The sequence below is a fragment of the Sarcophilus harrisii genome, chromosome 3 (assembly GCF_902635505.1).
Source record: "Sarcophilus harrisii chromosome 3, mSarHar1.11, whole genome shotgun sequence".
Classification (NCBI taxonomy): domain Eukaryota; kingdom Metazoa; phylum Chordata; class Mammalia; order Dasyuromorphia; family Dasyuridae; genus Sarcophilus; species Sarcophilus harrisii.
This window is the reverse complement of record NC_045428.1, coordinates 457,709,805-457,729,080: the sequence shown is the minus strand read 5'-3', so window position 1 is coordinate 457,729,080 and position 19,276 is coordinate 457,709,805. Positions and strand designations below refer to the sequence as shown.

General features: G+C 34.8%; 1 long non-coding RNA gene across 1 annotated transcript in view; it reads left to right on the top strand.

The window, feature by feature from the left end:
* The window catches only part of LOC116422095, a 43,233-nt gene extending 25,186 nt beyond the window's left edge, over positions 1–18,047 (top strand). Inside the window, exon 5 of the long non-coding RNA XR_004232682.1 lies at positions 17,978–18,047. This is a non-coding gene — a long non-coding RNA (uncharacterized LOC116422095). The remainder of the gene's footprint in view (positions 1–17,977) is intronic.
* Positions 18,048–19,276: the final 1,229 nt, after the last annotated feature.

The window sequence follows — 19,276 nt, the reverse complement described above, 5'->3', positions numbered from 1 at the left end:
AAAAACAGAAGAGCTGTTCAACAAATAGTGTCTGGGTATGTGAATATTTTTTTGGTCCCGTTTTGGTAAATTATGTAGGGTTGGTAAGGTTAAATCACAAATATGGGCCTCTATTTTCCCAATTCTAGTTCTTTTGGAGGATCAGAATACAATCACTTGTCTGCAGGTACTGATTGACATCAGCCAAGTATTCCATAGATTGGGAAAAAAAAATCTAAGTGTCATGGAAAACATGCCCTTATATAATCCTGCAAAGGACTAATAGGAGGAAAATACTGCAGTTTTTTTTTATTTCAGTAAGAAGAATAGCATTGGTATCAGTGGGAGATTCAAGATCAGGGATACAGTCTATTGAGAATCCCTACATCATATTTCAGTCTGGAATTTTTCTATGAAGATGAGAAATAAAAGATATCATGAGAGAAATGTGCAATATAAAGATAAGCTAGGTTGGATATAGTGAGGGCAAGGGATGACAGTTGGAGAGCCAGAGCATTCCTTTGGTATCCTTGAGATGGAGGGAGAAATCAAGGAAGACCTGCTGTATGTTGAGTGGATTTCATGTGGTGAACTTGTGGGAGAACACATGGGATGAGTGATTCTGTATAAGTTTGATCTGCATCCACAGAGGGAATGTATATATCATAAAGTTTTCAGATATATTTAGTTGTTGAAATGTGATTATATTCCTATTTTAAAACAAACAACTAATATTTACATGATTAGTGTATATGTATGATAGAGATAAGCCTACTTTAACTTCTGGCATGAAGACTAACATCTCTCTATATCTATTGCTATTACGGACATAACTCAAGATCTTTGTGTTGGAATTATCATAGACTAATCAGACTGAGAGGTTGCTTATTTTTTTTTCCATGCTTATCCCCTATTTTCCTTATAGGGTTTCTGCTCTACTAACTAAATCAGAAGATTATGAGTAAGGGGTCTAATATTTGAAATTATTCTGTGATAATAATTGTATTAGAAGTTAAAGGAAATTATAAGAAGGCAGATTTCCATATATAATAAGGAACAATTTCTTAATGATTAAAATTCCCTGGAGTTGGAATGGGCTTCTTTAGAGAAAAATGAATTTCTGATCAAAGGAGATCTTCAAGTTAAAGTTGGATGTCCCTCTGTCCCATCCTTGTAAAGGTCCCTTGTAAATAGTATTTATGTTTTGGTTTTGAGTTGGAATAGTTGATTTTTGAGATTTTTTCAAATATCATAATTAGAAGATATTGAGACAGTCTTCTCTAGCTGCTAGGAAGAGGATATGTGTGTATCAATATTTATTTTACATTATCACAACTACTAGTTGGGATTGTAAAGAGATCAAGAAAATATTCCTATGTATATGAGAAATTTATCTATATGGGGGAAAATAGGGCACCATGGGCAAATTTGCAATGGAGAGAGATATTTGGATAAAGTTCACAGTTTAACAGAAGGAAAGAACTAAATCCCAGGCTGTTAAAGAAATTGAAACTTATCTTCAGTAATTTTTTTTTCTTCAATAATTTTCTTTAATTTTTTTTTATCCCTTTCTTCCTTCCCAGTATATTTTTGGTACAAGTCTCATTGTTCTCATTTTTCTGTGTCCATCTGTGAATTAGGAAAAAGGAAATCCACCTGTGGTAATTTATCTCAAGTCAGATGTTAATTATTTAATGTCTTATCCCTGGATAGGGCTGGGAGATGTCTCTCTATATAAAAATAAGCTTGTGGGAACCAATCATTGCTTTAACCAAAGGATATTATCATAAGCTAATAATATGTCAGAGTTCTAGGGGAACTTAAGAGAAAAAAAATCCAACCTCTCCATTAAATGGAAGAGTAAATTTGATTTAGAAATGTTAAACTGATCTAAATGTCCAAGGTTGCATAGCTAGTTTGTGAAAAAAGCAGTGTATTTACTCCCATACCAATGTTCTTTTTCCACTATGTCACATTGGAACCCTTAAACAAGTTTAAGGTACTTTATCATCTATGTAAGGGAGAGATTTTTACATTTACCAGGTAAGAAACATATCCCACAAATCTATTTTTTTTCCTGCTGAAATGGTGACTTTGTAATATAGAATGTACCAAGTCTATGTATCTACCCTCTACTAAAGGTACATCTTGGACAAGAGCTATATGTAAGGGCATGAAATCCCAAGCACAGTAAAATAGATTTAGGACATGGACTCCCCAGTAGTGAAATACTTATTTTGATTGGAGATGAAAATATTGATTGGATGCTGTATAGGCCAACAAGTTGTTATAACCATAGTCATTGTCATACCAGAAAATAATCTAGATTGGAATGTCCTTAAGGATAATAGCAATGTCAGCATCAAAGGTAGAAGAATGGGTTCCACTGTTAGTAACAGAATATAACTTGGTCTTCTATATAGCCTAAGATGCTTTTCAAGGACTCTGATAATGCTTGTTTGACCACTTTCTTGCCATCATATTTGGCAAGTTTTTATAGAATGCAGGTCACAAATGTAACAAATCCAAAAGGTGTTGAATTAAACTTTTAGGAATGACATTTTGGCTATAAGAATGGATAAATCATGTGAGAATATGATCACTAACTGTAATTAATGTTTAAAATGACCTACCTGCAAGGGTATAGTGTTAATTGACCTTTTGAAGTCCCTTCAAGTTTTTATTTTTTGATAATGGATGTGAACCTATCAGATGAGTAGACAAAATGCTACACAAGAACAGCTGTATGGAAGCCATTGATTTTGGTGTAGGAAAAAGTGAGAGTACAATTATTCAGTAGGTACTTTATACATTCCTATTATGTACAAGTTACTGTGATTAGTATTCTAATGGCTATGAAGAGGAAAAAGATGTAGTTCTTTTCCTTGGCATCTCAACTTTAACATTTACAAAATAGTCGATCAACAATTCAGTCAAAAACATTTATAAAACACTTATTAAATGTCAGGGACTGTGCTAAGCACTAGGGACACAAAGAAAGACAAAAGATAGTCTTTGTTCTCAAAGAGCTCACTGTCTGATGAGGAAGACAGCATGCAAGAAAACCAAACAAAGTGAAAAGGAAGACCTATGAACAAACTGGCTTTATACAGGATTAGTTGGAAGTAATCAACAGGGGGAAGACATTAGCATTCAGGGGGATAGGAAAGGTGGGAAGGCCATTTTGACAATTGAGGAGAGGATAACTGGAGGAGGTAAAGACAGAAAGACTAGTCATAGACCATTGCAATAGTTTCAGCAAGAGGTAATGGGAGTTTACACTAGAGCAGTGATAGTAATACCAGAACATCTATGAGAGATGTTAGAAAGGTAAAATGGACAGGGCATGGCAATAAATCAGATATGATGGAGTGAGAAAGGCTGAGTTGTTGAGAATACTGCTTAGTGATAGGCCTGGGGGACTGGGGTGATGGTGGTACTCTCAACAGTTATAAAGTAGTTAAAAAATGAGGAGGGTTTGTGCAGAAATATGAGTTCATGTTTATTTTTAAGATGTCCCTGAAACATCTGCTTGGAGATATTTAATAAGCAATTGGAGATATGAGAGTAGAAGTCAGCAGAGAAGTTAGGGTTCAATAAGTAGATTGAGAATTATTAGATGGGGATAATAATTAAATTCATAGAAGCTGAAGAGATTACTAAGTGAGAAGTTATGATAGGGACAAAAGAAGGAGACCTAGAACACAGCCATGGAAAACAACCACAATCTACATGAAAATCTAGCAAAGGAATTATCAGCTAAGTAGCAGAAGACAGTGTTATCATGAAAACTCATAGTAAAAAGGGAGTATCAAAAACAGGGTAATTGACAGTATCAAAGGCAACACCCATTTTGAGCCAGGCACAGTGCTAATAATTTTATAAATGTTCTATTTGATCTTCACCAACAATGTTGGGAGATAGGTGCTATTATTATTATTATTCCCATTTTATAGATGAGAAAACTAAGCCATTTAGAAATTAAGTGAGTCCCCTAAGGTCAAGCAGATAACTTTCTGAGGCTGGATTTAAAATTGTCTTCTTTACTCTACAGCCAGAATCTTATATACACAGTGCTACCTAGGTGGAAGATAAAAATTGAGAAAAGGGCATTAGTACTGGCCAATAAGAAATCATTGATAACTTTTAGAAATAGCAGCTTCAGCTGAATGATAAATTTGGAAGTTAAACTACATAAATTTAAAAGAAAAGGGGCAATTAGGTGTCATAATGGATAGAGCAGCAGCCCTGAAGTTATGAGGACCTAAGTTCAAATCTGGCCTCAGATACTTAACACTTCCCAGCTATGTGACTCTGGGTAAGTCACAACCCCAATTGCCTCAACAAATAATAATAATAAAGAAAAATAAAGAAAAAAGCATAGACATTTATTGTAGCTGGCTTTCTCAAGGAGTTTATCTACAAAAGAGAAGAGATATATAGAATGATAATAGAGATAGAATGGTCAAATAATAATTTTTTTTTACTATGGGAGAGACATGGTGAATTGCTAATTAAGTTATGAAAATAAGGAAATGGGGCAGGAGTTCCCAGCTCTTTTGGTACTCATGGGAAAAGACCACAGTGATAGCAAGAGGTACATCTGTAATGTCACTTTAATGAGACATAGAAGGTATAAGGGAGAAATGGCACAGAAAGTAAAGAAACAAGTGGCAGGAGTGATACAAAAGTAAATGGCATGGGTATGAAGATAGACATGGAATAATGAAGGAAGGCAGGTATTTTGGGAAGAGAATGAAGAGGGGGAAATACACAGAGCACTAGTCATGTAGCCATAGTTTAGATTTAGGAGCACTTGTTAGCAGACCTGATGGAGATGGAAGATAGCTGGGGAGGGGACAACAATTTGAGTTCTCATTTTTATGGTATTTTTTGAGGGAGAAAGGCTAATCCTTATCCATGCCATTTTAAGGTTAGTTCATTAACATAACCAAATTTCAGTCGGCAGGAAAGTTGTAAAGTTACCATAATCACTTCATCTCAAAGTTGTCAGCACCATTTGGTGTTTTGTTGGTTTCATTTAGTTAGTCCTGAATTTATCTGAGATTTACATATCAAAGGACCAAAAGGCCCTGATAGCAAAGTCTAGATGGTTTTCCTGATTTAGCACATATTTTTGGGTTAGTTAGTTAAGTTAGTTAGTTGGGTAGTTAACATAGAACTAATTATGCTCCTTTTTTCTGTAGGACAGTCTGTGTGTGACTTCTAGATGATTCTTTACTATCTTACATCTTGATATTTTTACTTTTAATTGACTATTTATAGATTTACTATTCTGACTGACAAGGGGGGAATTGTGGTCAGGGATACCAGACCAAGATAAGATTTTAACACAAATGTGAATGTTTGAGGCTGTAGTGAAGCAGACAGAGTGAAGTAGACAGAAAAGGGGGAAAAAAAAGAGAGGGGAAAGTGAGAGAGACACAGAGAAAGAGAGACAAAGAGACAGAGAGAGAGAGAGAGAGAGAGAGAGAGAGAGAGAGAGAGAGAGAGAGAGAGAGAGAGAGAGAGAGAGAGAGAGAGAGAGAGAGAGAAGAGAGAGAGAGAGGGAGAGAAAGAGAGAGAGAAAGGAAGGAAGAGGGAGGGGAGGGAGAGAGAAAAGAGGAGGAAGAGGAGGAGGATGGTTAATTGAGGAGTGAAAATAAAAGAGGGGGCAGGATGTAAGACAGGGTGGAATTGGATTGTTTCTTTATGTTAAGGGGATTGCCTTGGCAAGGAAAGGGCTCCCCGGTTTTGTGAGGGATAAAAGAGGAAATAGTGGCAGAAGACATCTGAGTGATGTGAGATGAGGAGGAAGGGAAAAGAGGAAGTTCTTAGCAAATGCTTCAATTTCTTTGGTAAAATATAAGGCAAAATTTTCATTTGAGTGGGTAGGGTAAAGGGATTCTAGGGAGATTTAAGGAGGTATGAAAATATTTGGAAGAGCTACTGTGGAAATTGGAATAGTGAGTTAATTAGTGAGTAATACAAGGATCATCTTGTGATCTTGTAGTAATGGGGGCCCAGCTGATGTTATATAATATAAATTTGTAGTGTGCCCAATCACCATAGTTTCATGATTTTCTCCAGCTTTATTAAGCAGCATGTGTGTAGGAGCAAAACTTCATATAGTGGAAATGATCCAAGACTGAAATTGGCAAGTTAAGTTCAGCAATACAATATGGATGCCAGGGACTCAGGAGAGGAGGATACCGTATGATTTACCAAGGGATCAAGATGGAAAGAAAGAGAGCATAACTAGTACAAAGATGATAGCCTGAGAAAGAACTAATATCCAAGATATTAGACATCATGATGTGAACAAACAATAGGGTCTGAGCTTGCAAGGCAGTGGAAGAAGTAGAATGACAATGTAGTGTAATCAGATAAGGACATTTCAGAGTTCCTGAACATGATTTCTAGATGATGGGACGTTCATGAATTTGATCATCTTTGTATGTGGCTCAGGTGGATTGGAGTAATGGGTCATGTAAAATCAGTTAAGAAGGCAGCCAAGGTAGTAGAGAAAAAACAGAGACTTGCTTGAGCTTTCCCAATTTCCCTTCCTGATAACTGTAAATGGTGTTGCTAAAGGAATTCTGGTGAGGTGGACCCCATAAAGGGATAGGGTGAAACAGTTTTCCTGATACAATTTAGAAAGATCATGGAAAAGGTCTGTCTGACTCAGGTAAAAGAATAAAGCCTAATGCAGGCAGCGAAAACCTCTAGCCTCCAGCACAGCAGGCCAGTGGCCAAGCCCTTGAGTCTTGCTGCAAGAAGCTCTCCTCCTGCTATAGCAGCAAAGGTCAACCTTAAAACTCACAAAGTATTCTGGAACAGAGTGAAAAACAAAAAAAGCAAAATACTATATGTTAGAAAGCTACCATAGGAATAGAAAATCAAAACACAAACAAAAAAAAAGGAATAATAACGTCAAAATTCCTGCATGTGAAACCTCAGATAGGCTCAAATAGAAAAATGAATTGGTCTCAGGCCCCTCAAAAAACTTAAGCTCAAAAAAGAAATTTAAAAAGCAAAGTTAAAAGTAGAAGAAAATTGGGAAAAAGAAATGAGAGTTATGCAAGAGTATCATGAAAAAAGGGTCAAAGGCTTGGTAAAGAAAGCACAGAAAAGGAAAAAGTTATACAAAAATTCACTGAAGAAAACTTTAAAAGAAAAATTGACCAAATGGAAAAGGAGATACAAAAGATAGCTGAAAATAGAAAATAGTTCTTAAAAATTAGAATTGGGCAAGTGAAAGCTAAAGACTTCATGAGGCATCAAGAATAAATCGATTAATAATAATAATAATAAGAGAGAGAGAGAGAGAGAGAGAGAGAGAGAGAGAGAGAGAGAGAAAACAGAGTGGAAATAAGGAAATAAGATGGAGGAAAATATACAGTAATCACAACTGTGAATGTGAATGGCATAAAGTCACATAAAATGGAAGCAAATAGCAGAATGGATTAAGAATTAGAATCTAACAATACATTATTTATAAGAAACACATTTGAAATGGAGACATATAGAGGAACGATAAAAGGATAGAGTAGAATCTATTTTGATTCAGCTGAAATTTTTATTTTTTTATTTTATTTTTTATTTATTTTTTGAAATTTTTAAAAACTGTAGGATTAGCAATCATGTTCTTAGACAAAGCAAAGCCAAAACTAGATTTAATTAAAAAGAGATTGGGAAGGAAACTACATCTTGCTAAAAGATAACCTAGACAGTGAAGGGATAGCAGTATTTAACATATAAGCATTGAATGGTATGTCATACAAATTTTTAAAGGAGAAGTTAAATGAGTTACAGGAGGAAAAAGAGAGTAAATTTATGCCACTGGGGACTTCAAGTTTCCTTTTTCAAGACTAGATAAATCTAAAAAACTTAGACATTAAGATAGTAAATAAAATTTTAGAAAGTTAGATATGATAGAGCACTGGAGAAAATTGAATGGGGATAGAAAAGAATGAGAAACGAGGAAACAAAACTATCACTCTTTGAAGATGATATGATGGTGTATTTAGAGAATCTGAAAAATTTACTAAAATCCTAGTGGAAATAAGGAAGGACTAGCAAAGTTGCAGGATAAATTCACATAAATCATCAGCTTTTCTATATACTACTAACAAAGTCCAGCAGCAAGCAATAGAGAAATTTCTTTTAAAAAAATAGTAGGCAATATAAAATACTTAGGAGTTTACTTGCCAAGAGAAAACCAGGAACTATATGAACATAATTACAAAACACTTTCCACAGAAATAAAGTTAGATTTAAACAATTGGAAAAAATATTAATTGCTCACGGGAAAGTTGACCCAATCTAATAAAAAGGACAATTCTATCTAAATAATTTTACTTAGTGCTATACAAATAAAACTGACAAAAAATATTTTATACAGCTAGCCCAAATCTTTTCCCACTATCCTAAACTGCCTCCATTAAAATAATTAAAGCTTTTTTTTTCATAGAGAAAGTAGGACTTGAGCCAGATCTTGATTTCCAAATTCTTGAAACACTGGGCAGACTTTTTAATTCTTATATTCTATTAATATTATTGAATGGCTATGAGTCATGGAATACTGTAGTGAAGAATAAAAAATAAGTATCACTCAGAATGGAATGGAGATATGCATGGGAGGTAGGAGCAGGCTACAGCACATAGCAAATAAGGGGATTTAGTATATCAGAGAAAATGACATCATTTTAAAAATGTACAATCAAAAATCAGCAAGACAGCCAAATAGTTTTCTTCAATATTCTTTAACTCTTAAACCTCAAGACAAAATCATGTCAGCTATAGAATAATTATAGTCAATTTAACTAAGTAAGATGACAGGGCCCTTGTTTATATTTGTTTTTGAAAAGGAAGGGAGGGAGAGGGGAGAAAGGAAGGGAAGAGAGAAAGAAGGGAGGAGAGAGAAAAAGGAGAGGGAAGGATAGTGGGAGAAAGAGAAAAGGAGTGAAAAAGAGTCAGAGAGAGAGAGAAAGAAAGACAGAAACACAGACATAAACACACACATACAGAGAGAGAGAGAGAGAGAGAGAGAGAGAGAGAGAGAGAGCGCCTCAACAAAAATCTAGCTCACGAGCAAATCAGAAGAGACCAATAAAAAGGGAAAGGAGTGAAACCTAAGAGAAACTGAAGCACTTTGAACAAGTATTATAATAGGAAGGAAAATGAAAAAAAAAATTAATTAAAAAGGGAACATTTTGAACTCCCTGAGATCAGTAACAGTGGCAAAAATTCCAGAATGGTTCAGTAGGAAAAAATACAACTTTAATAAAGAATTTTGGATTGAATTTAGTTCAGAAAGCAGAGTTTTCAATGATAAACACACACACACACACACACACACACACACACACAGAGAAACATAATATTAGAGTGAGGAAAATTGAATACAAGACAGAGAATCTCTGCATTTTCTTTGAGTAAAACAATAAGGTATTTGTGATGCCAAAATACTGAAGTGGAGGACTATTTGACAGAAAAAAAGCTGAAGGTCACAAAGTTAAGTATCATATACAGGCCAAAATGAGTAATCTTGAACAAAGAATTTGAAGAAATAATTCAAGGATTGAGGTCTTCATAAATAAAATTGAAAAGATTAACCCACTAAAATGCCAAAATTCGGCAAAAATATGAAACAATTTTCCTGAACTTTTGATTATAGACAATAGAGCATCAATTAAGAGAATTCAAAGCTTGAAAATTTTAAAAAATGAGGAGAAAAACCTTCATAAAGACAACTTAAGTAGCTCTGAATCATTTTGCACTTGAGAGAAATTATTGGAGATAAAGGAATATGATATTTCAAAAAGCAAAAAGGCTTGTGCTTCCTTAGAACCTGAGATTAATCATTATTATCATTAGTAAAATGACATTCATGAAAAGAAAAATGTTTGAAACATTCTTGACAGGAAAAGAAAAAAAACAAAGAGAAATGGACAGTTTATTTGACTTGGAAGCACTTCAAATAACATAAATGCAATAAAGATAAATAAGTATAATTATAAGAAAATATTTAAGAAGTAAATTCAATTATCTTCTTTTTATAGGTTATTACTTGAAAAGAGATTCATCAGTGGGGAGAGAGAATAATAGGGAAGGATTATCAAGAGACCAAAAGGACCAAATAATTTAAAATTGAAGGGGAACTTAAATAATTGGGAGAAGAGAAAAATGGAGAGTTGAATTAATTTTCTCTTGCTAACTTGAATAAATAGCTTTTATGAGTGGAATGATACTACAAAGGTGCATGGATAGGGAAAAGAGATCAGATATGGAGGGGAATAGGGGAAGGGTTAGGACAAGTAATCCCAAAGGTTTCAATGCCAGTTTAAACTATTAACTCAAGATATTAATTTATTTAAGTTTTAATAGCTTAGTCACTTAGAGACACTATGGGGCTTATGAAGCTTAAAAACTCTGAGACTTTTGGGGCACCCTGTAGAGTTTCTCAACAAGAGGGTAAAGATAGAGGATGAATAGAGTAAGTGTACTGGAGAGGTAAAGATTGAGGTGGAGGACTGCAGAGGAATCTCACTTTATTTCTTTATGAGGGAGGGAAAGGGAATAGATATTTATTACTTTATTATATATATAATATTTATATTTATATTATTATATTATTAAGTGCCTACTACTATGTACCAAGCATTGTGCTAAATGCTTTACAAAAAGGATCACATTAATCCTCACAACAACCCTGAAAAATAGAAGCTATTATTAGTCCCATTTTACAGTTGAGGAAACTAGGGTGCAATTTCTGTCTCAGGACAAGTGACTTGTCTCGGTCATGTAATTAGAATGTCAAAGGCTGAATTTAAACTCAGATCTTCCTGACTTTAGGCGTACATATGTCTGCAGCAAGAAACAACTAGGGGGTCAAAGTGGAAAGAGACTACATGAGAAAATATGTATACCTGTTCTGAGACAGGAACTTTATAAAGGGTTTTGTCCAAGTGGATTTGCACATTGAGAGAATACTTTCTCTAAGAAAGGGTTGTACTGGTATGAGCAGAATTTCATTTAAGAGAAGGGATGTTTTTTGTCCTTAAGAACAGCCAGTACCTCTAATAGTAAGAAGAACTAGAAATTGTGTAACATGACCTTAAAAATGGAAATGGTTAATGATAAAGGGTGGGGTTTAAGATTAGGTCTCAGGATTTGAAAAATCCTAATTGATTTCTATCACACAAGGCTGTTTCATCCAAGAGTCCAACATCCAATTCATTTTCTCATGAAAATCATATTTTTGAGACTTTTTAAAGACATTACATTTTTAAGACTAAAATACAGCAGGAAAAGAAAAAGAGAGAGGAGAATGGGGTAAGATGTACAAAAGCAATACCTTTGTTAAAATAATGGGTAAAACAGGAAGTTAAATCCTTCTACTTAAAAACTTAACCTCTCTGAGGGTCACAGAGATTCCAGAAAGTATTCCACAATAACATTTTATAAGTGTTGAATGTGGAAGTTGTTGATATTTTAAATGTTTCCATATGCAAATTTTTTTCTGGGTCTTAATCAGAGAATAAAAGGCCAGTAGGAAGTGGAGCCAGTGTTGTAGGTGTGCTGTTGGCTATGTATGGTATTTCATTACACTCATCTATAGATTATAGGTGGTTGGGGAGTGAGAAGGAGAGGGCAGAGTGTGCAGTGCATTCTGAGTTGAAGAGTTCTCATTAAGGAATAGAAGGTAGATTTGATGGAAAAAGTAGACCAGAATCAGATTGTGGAGGACTTTGAAGGACAAACTGAAGAGTGTGGATTTTATCCTGTGCACAAAGTAAAGAACACAGAGGATGTTTGAGCTTATTCGGTATAGAAAGAAAGGATCACAGAGCCAGGGAGTTGCATTGTAAAATAAGCCATGGACGCAGAAAAGAACTGCAAAATGTAAAGAATGGAGACAGAGGAACTAGTCAAGAAGCTATGAGTATCATCCTGACATGAGGTAAATTGGTCTGAAATAGTAGATGGCGGGTGCCTGGCTGTCTGAAGACCACTGGGTGATCCATAGTGTCACTGCTGCAACATGATGGGTGTAGGCACTGGAAAAGAAATTAGGAAGGATTATGTACTTCTCAGAGGAGGGGGTGACCAAACCTGAGCCAACAAGCCACTCTGAACAGAAGGAGATTCTGCAGATGGAGGACTGAATATATGAAATCCTGTCAGAGTTTTCCCATAAACTAATTTCTTCAGGAGATAAGCTGGTACAAAGTCAGTAACTAAAAGGGGAAAAAAACAAAGACGAAAAAAGGAAAAAATAAAACATTTGAATAGGGTAAAGGAGTTTGAGAAAAGGGAGATCTCTCATCTGGTAGATTCTGGAGTCCTGATGTGCTTCATGGAATCAGAACTGTCTGTTTCTCCCAATCTCTCACAACTTCTTTATCTTTTAACCATTTTTTCCCTTCAAACTTAACTCTGCCACTTCACTGAGGATTAACTAAAGGCCAAGTTTGACATCCTTAATCCAACTATTTCTGAGTTATCAGAGAGAAAAAAAAGGCACAGGGGAAAATATTGCTTAGAGCATTAACCCTTAAAGAACCAGATGGACGATAGAGATGGTGACTATAATTCCCACCTGATTATTCTTAGACACATAGAACCAAAATGTTTTCTTGAAGGAATTTGAGGTCATCTATCCTAAATTTTTTTTTCACTTTTCAACATCACAGTTTCATTCACTATAATATTGAATCTCTATGCTCTCTTCCAATTTTAATATTGGGTAAGGGTTTTATAGACGAGGAGTCAGAAGTCCAAACATGTAATGCAGCTTTCCTAGGGTCCTTCAACTTTTTAATTCTCTCCTTTCTTACCCCACTCTCCATACTGTTCATATACAGCAACACTGGCCTGAGAGACATTCCTGTGAGCAAATAAGAATGGGCTAAGTATATTCTCTTTTGTCTCCCTAGAGTCTCTTGTTTGGCTCAGCTGTCTATAGACACTTGAGAACTGTGTTTATTTATATTGTCAATAGGACTGATGGGAAGAACATTTTTATAATGTGCAATCTTGGTGAGAAGGACAAGATACATCAGAGAAATTTCTTTCAACTGTGAATAAGCCATCAATTCAACAAATATTTATTGCATGCCTGCAGTATACCTGCCTTGGTGCTAGACTCAGTGGGAGATTCAAAAGAAATATAGTATGAAAATAATCTAATTCTATACAAAACTTATTTGATATAAACATAAAGTTAATTTCCTTCTTCTTCTTTATATGACTAGAATCATAACAATGCTATAAATGGAAGGGGAAAACATTCCCAAAGGAATGTACCTATTCTTGAAATAGAATAAAAGAGGAAATACTTAAAGAAAGGAAAAAGGAAAAAATATTAAAATGTTAGAAATATGCATGACAAGACAATAGAACATTACAGAATTCTTCACTGTGTACACTGTCATTTTAAATATTTAAAGGTAATTGAAGGTTATGATGTTTTAATATTTAAATTTTGATAAAGAGAAAATAAATGTAGGATATACTACTTAATGAGCATAAAAATGGATCGAGGAGAAAAGTCTTACATATATGAAACAACTGAATGGCAGCACAAGCTAAAATATAATCATTTTGGAGTTGTTCTGACCCCCTATAACCCTTTCTCTAACTATTAAGCCAGAAGGTCTCTGCCTATAAAAATTACAATCTGTTTTTAGGAATGTGTGCACATTAATTATCTGGAAGCAGATAGATGTTGCTAATGACAAATATGTCTTATGTTTTCATTAAGAAGGCATTACATTATAGGCCTTCAAAAGTAATTAAATTTCATTTCTTTAAAATTAATGCATAATTCATACATTTTATATATATATATTTTTACTAACTGAAATTCATTTAAAAAATCTGTTCTTAGAATCACAGAATCTTAGAACTGGAAGGAACTTTTGTAGGACAATGAGATTAACTATATCTGAAAAAAAAATTCCATGCACTGCAGTGTTCCTTAGACTTGCTTGTGTCATAGACCCATAGGACCATGTCTTCTCAGAAATGAATAAAATGAAATATATAAGATTACAAAGGAAACTGAATATTTTTAAAATTGTTGAAATGTCTATTAAAAGCATACATTAATGAAGCTAGATTAAGAGTCCCTATTCTAGCCTAATAATCTCATTTTAAAAAGAACATAAGGCTCAGAAAGGTTGAGCAAGCTGGCATAACAGTTAGCCAATTAGAGTTGGAATCAAGAAGACCTGAATTCATATACTACCTCAGATGATTACTACCTGTGTGGTGACTCTAGGTACGTAATTTGACCTCTCTCAGCCTTTTACTTCAGTCTGTAAAATAGAAATAATAATCATACTTGTCTCACAGAGCATTGTGAGAAGATGAGAAAGGAAACGAATTATATTGAAATTCAGTTATCACATACAGTAACTGAAATAGTTATCAAAATACATTTTTTAAAAACGTTTAGGGAATCTTCATGAACATAACCACAATAATAATATACCCCTGCTCTGCAACATACCTAAACAGTCATCCAAACTTTGCTTAAAGACTTTTCTATCTCTTATTTGTCTCTTTAGTGAAAGTATGCTTCTGGCTTCTAAATTATGTTCAAAAGTATTAGTACATAAAATGCAGCTGGATTATAGCTCTCATTGGCCTGGTCCATCTTTTTCTTTCTTTTTCTGTTATGACCACCTTCGTCTTCCATCACCTCTTCCTCTGTTCAGATACTACAGCCAAAATGGTTGCTATTTCTTGGACCCATTTTCAAATTTAGATTTAGGGAAATTGTAAGTGATGGGGGGAAAAGACATAGACTTCTATTCTAGTGGAAATCAGTTCCCTAAGGCCATTGAGAACCAAAATAGAATCCATTCAAATAAGTTTTGAACAGGTGCCAGCCATGTCATGTTTTGGGGCACCCTGAATGCTTTTGAAATCATAGGGACGTTAGAGTATTCAATTCAGTGGTCTATAAAGGTCAATTATCTAACACTCTCATTTTACCAATGCTTATTTGTCTTAATGTTTTAAAGTTACTTAAATGAGATGTTTATGAGGACTGTCCTCTCCATAGTAACATCATCTGCATCTCCAGTATAATGTCATATCCCTTTATGCTAATTCTTTATTTTATTGTCAGTCAAGGTACTAAGTACTACTGATATTAGATATTGTTAATGGTTATATGCATTTTTTTGTATACGCATATGCTATATCATGAAAATTCAATAGGAAAGTGAATTCTATAAATAAATCTCATTACATGATGACACTGTAATTTCCTATCATTATCCCAAGTGCAGCTCAAATATGGTACAGTTTACTGTATAAAAGAAAAAAGGCTTAGGGATGTTTAGATGAGCTTATGGATAGTGACAGAAGGAACCACAGAAGGTAGAGGTCATCCTTATGCAGAGAATCCTTATAAACTTAAGTGTTCTGCTGATATTTTTCTTGCTATGGAGTCTTGAGTGGAGGTGGGGGTGGAGAGAGGGAGGCAACCTGTCCTATACTTCATAAGGTGAATTTAAGATTATTGGTAAATTTCTACTTAACTTTTATCTTAACCCCACTCTGGTTTTTACCTATTCTCTACCTTATATTTTCAAACCCTACAACTTTTCAATCTGTTCCATCTCTTATCTTAATGTGGGCTTTTCTTAAATCTAGCAAAAAATAGGCTCAATCTTCATAAACAAGCAGCAATAGTATTCTCTCAGATATGAACCATGGTTTTTTTTTTTGCCACTCTGTGACTGTTACCAGCACTAAATAGCAGCAAATCAGGCAGTACCATATGCTGTATTTTGTATGGCAAGGGAAGGGTGAAGAAACAGGCTGGGTCACAAAAGCAGTAGAAGTCACAGCTCAATCTTTTCTTCAAGAGAAATAGAAATGGTGAAATGGTGGTGATGAAATAATTAGCTAACTAACTAAATATGTGTATTATCTGTCTGCCTGTGTCTGTGTGTATAATAAAGAAACTAAGAACTGATAAAAATGAAACTTACAAATCTGTGTAAAAGAAATAAGAAAATCAGGAGAATCACATATATTGGATTTGGGTCCTATCTCCAGAGGCTGTAACTTGTCCAGGGTCAAACAATTAGTAAGTGTCTGTCCTCGTTTAATGGCTGTGAATAACTAGTAAAATTTTCAATGTTAATGATGACTAAAATTTATATAAATGCTTTTAAGTTTGCAAAGATGTTTACATGTATTATCTAATTTGAAATGCACAATTCCTTGTGAAGAAGATGAAATGAGTATCCTTATTTTACAAATGAAGAAACTGAGGCTATCTCAGTAACTTGGGTAAGATGATAGATGTAGTACATAAGTATGTTTCTTAACATCTGTCTTCCTCAGTTTTTTCATCTATAAAATGGGGATGATAATAGCACCTATTTAACACCAGGAGTCATTGTAAGCATCAAATAAACTGATATTCATAAAGCACTTTGCAAACCTCATGAAGTACCTGAATAATAGTTATTATTATTAGAACAGTATTTCTTCTTCTTTTTTTTTTCTTTGCTGAGGCAGTTTGGGTTAACTTGCCTAAGGTCACACAGCAAAAAGTGTTAATTGAGGCCATATTTGAACCCAGGTCCTCCTGACTTCAGAACTAGTGCTCTATCCAATGCACCAACTAACTTCCCAAGAACAGTATTTCTTAACCTGGGATCTGTTGACTTTAAAAAAATATATATATTGAGCATTCTTTCAATATAATGGATTTCCTTTATGATCCAATGTATCTTATTTCATGTATTTAAAAAAGACTATTTTTGAGAAGAAGTACTTAGGCTTCACCAAACATAAGTGGTTATGAAATGAAAAGGATAATCCCTGGACCAGGAAATATTTTAGATCCCTCTTGTCTCTGTCATCTGTAATTATATTACTGTGTGGTATAAAGAAAGGCTGTTTATTAACAGGTGAATAGTAAGGCCATGTAAGAATATACATAAGAAAGAGTTCTTGGAGGAGGTGACTTTTTGAGCAGGACATAAAGTGAACAAGGATGTATCTCAGATGAAAGAAAGCAAATTGAACTCAAGGCAGTCAGTATTGGAATGCTCTGATAAAGGTGAAACTGCTGGAACCTAAAATGTGGTCAAGATGGACAGGAAACAGAATCTGGCTTCAAATTGTTTGCTTGACTCAGAACCAGCATTCAGTTAAAGATTAGGATAAAAAAGACTTAGTTTCATTGGCAAACCAATAACAGGCTTTAGGATTTCGCTTTAAAACATTCTGAATAATCCTATTAGCTGTGGAGCAAAATGGGGTTATTTTAATGACAGAGTATATATGTATATTTCTGTCTATATAGTTTCTCTCTGCCAAGGTCTCAAGGAGATTAACCACACCAGCTAAAGTCGATCCTCTTTGTGGAACTCATCCCTCTCTGAGAGGAAAGAGAAGGGAGGGTACGGAAGAGCAGCTTATTCTGTTCCTCGGGGGTTAAGTCTGCCTGATAAATGCCCCAGCTCAATACCCTGGAAAGAAATTGTGACTGAATGGCAAGGGTCCCCAGGACAAATTAGGTCATATATGGTCCTGTTCACTTTGAGGATTTTGGGATCCCTTTGCACCTGCACTTTAGTCCATCTCACTACTTGATTCACATACATCATAGATATTTCTCACAGACTCTAAATTTCAAATCCATAGTTTATCTTTTCTAGATGCCTTTTCTATGGGGTCCCACTGGGAAGTAGAATAAAGTGAAAGATGTTATCTGTTTGAGATATCTCCTGAGGCTTGCTTGGTTTGTAAGGACACGGTGCTAAACTGACTCACTGGGGAAACCTCTTAGAGGGGAAAAATACACACACATTCATAGACACACAGACATAGACACTCACAGGACATATACAGACACACACATTTGCATAAAATAGCCTCAGGTTTCCAAAGAAAGAATGTTGCTACTAGACTTTGTTTAGTTATTTCTTAAATGTTAACTCCTCTTTCCTTTAATTCTAAGGCTGATCGATCCTCGGGCATGGAGACATGGATGCTGGAATAATAAAGAATACTGCATTCATTCAAAACTGTCACTTCCATCTCTCTGAGTTACTTGCAAGGATTAGACATGTTTGCTACCAGAAATATCTCTTGTATATGTTATTATGACTCATGCTTTCTTGAGTGATATTTAGGACTTGGCAAATCTGGTAACTGGAATCCAAGGGAGGAGATAAACACGATGGAAAGAGATACAAGGTCAAAATGTACACATAAGGATGTATATCTTAACATATGTGGGACAGAAGCTAACAAATGTGCAGTGGATAGTATGCTGGATTTAGAGTCAGGGAAACCTATGTTCCCCGAGTTCAAATTTGGTCTTAGACACTTAATACTTGTGTGACTCTGAACAAAATGATTTAAAACTGTTTGCCTCAGTTTCCTCATCTGTAAAATGAACTGGACAAGGAAATGGCAAATCCTTCATGTATCTTTGCCAAGAAAATCTAAAATGTAGTCATAAAAAGTCAAAAAAGTTCACGAGTGAATAACAATAACCAATGAGCATATATAGTGAGTAATGGTATATTATTGGACAACAGAGCCTGTTATACATTTTTTGTACAAGTAAGAGAGGCAGTATCAAGTAGTAGATAAAAAAAAAGGAACTCCAAAGTCAGGAAAACCTGGTTTCAAGTCCTGTTTCTGACACTTTCTGGCTGTGTGGCCCTGGCCAAGTAACCGTCTCAGTGCTCTAGGTAAATTTTTAAGCAGAATACTTGCTTATCTACTTTGACCAAGGAATTTTTGTTCCAGAGCGACCTCTCTACATTGATAAAATCATAAGCCTAGACAGATAGAAATCCATCTCTATTTCTCTCTCTCTGTCTCTCTCTGTCTCTCTGTCTCTCTGTCTCTCTCTCTCTCTCTCTCTCTCTCTCTCTCTCTCTCTCTCTCTTTGTCTCTCTCTCTCTCTCTTTGTCTCTCTCTGTCTCTCTCTCTCTCTGTCTCTCTGTCTCTCTCTCTCTCATATGATTCAAATAGGGTTTTGAAATTTTAGTAAAGCTGAGAAACAACCTTTGCTTTTTTAAGGCTGTAGGGAAAGAGTGCAACGTTTGCTAGGTCTTACCAAATTGGAAAGACTTTTAGATTGAACTCAGTAAGGGACAGTGTTTCTGTTGGTTCACAAACCAGTTGAGATAATGATGGTGGTGATGATGATATTGATAATAATAATTAGCATTTATATGACTCTTTAAGTTGTACAAAAACTTTATATCTTATTTGATCATCAAAATAATCCTAAAAAGTAGAT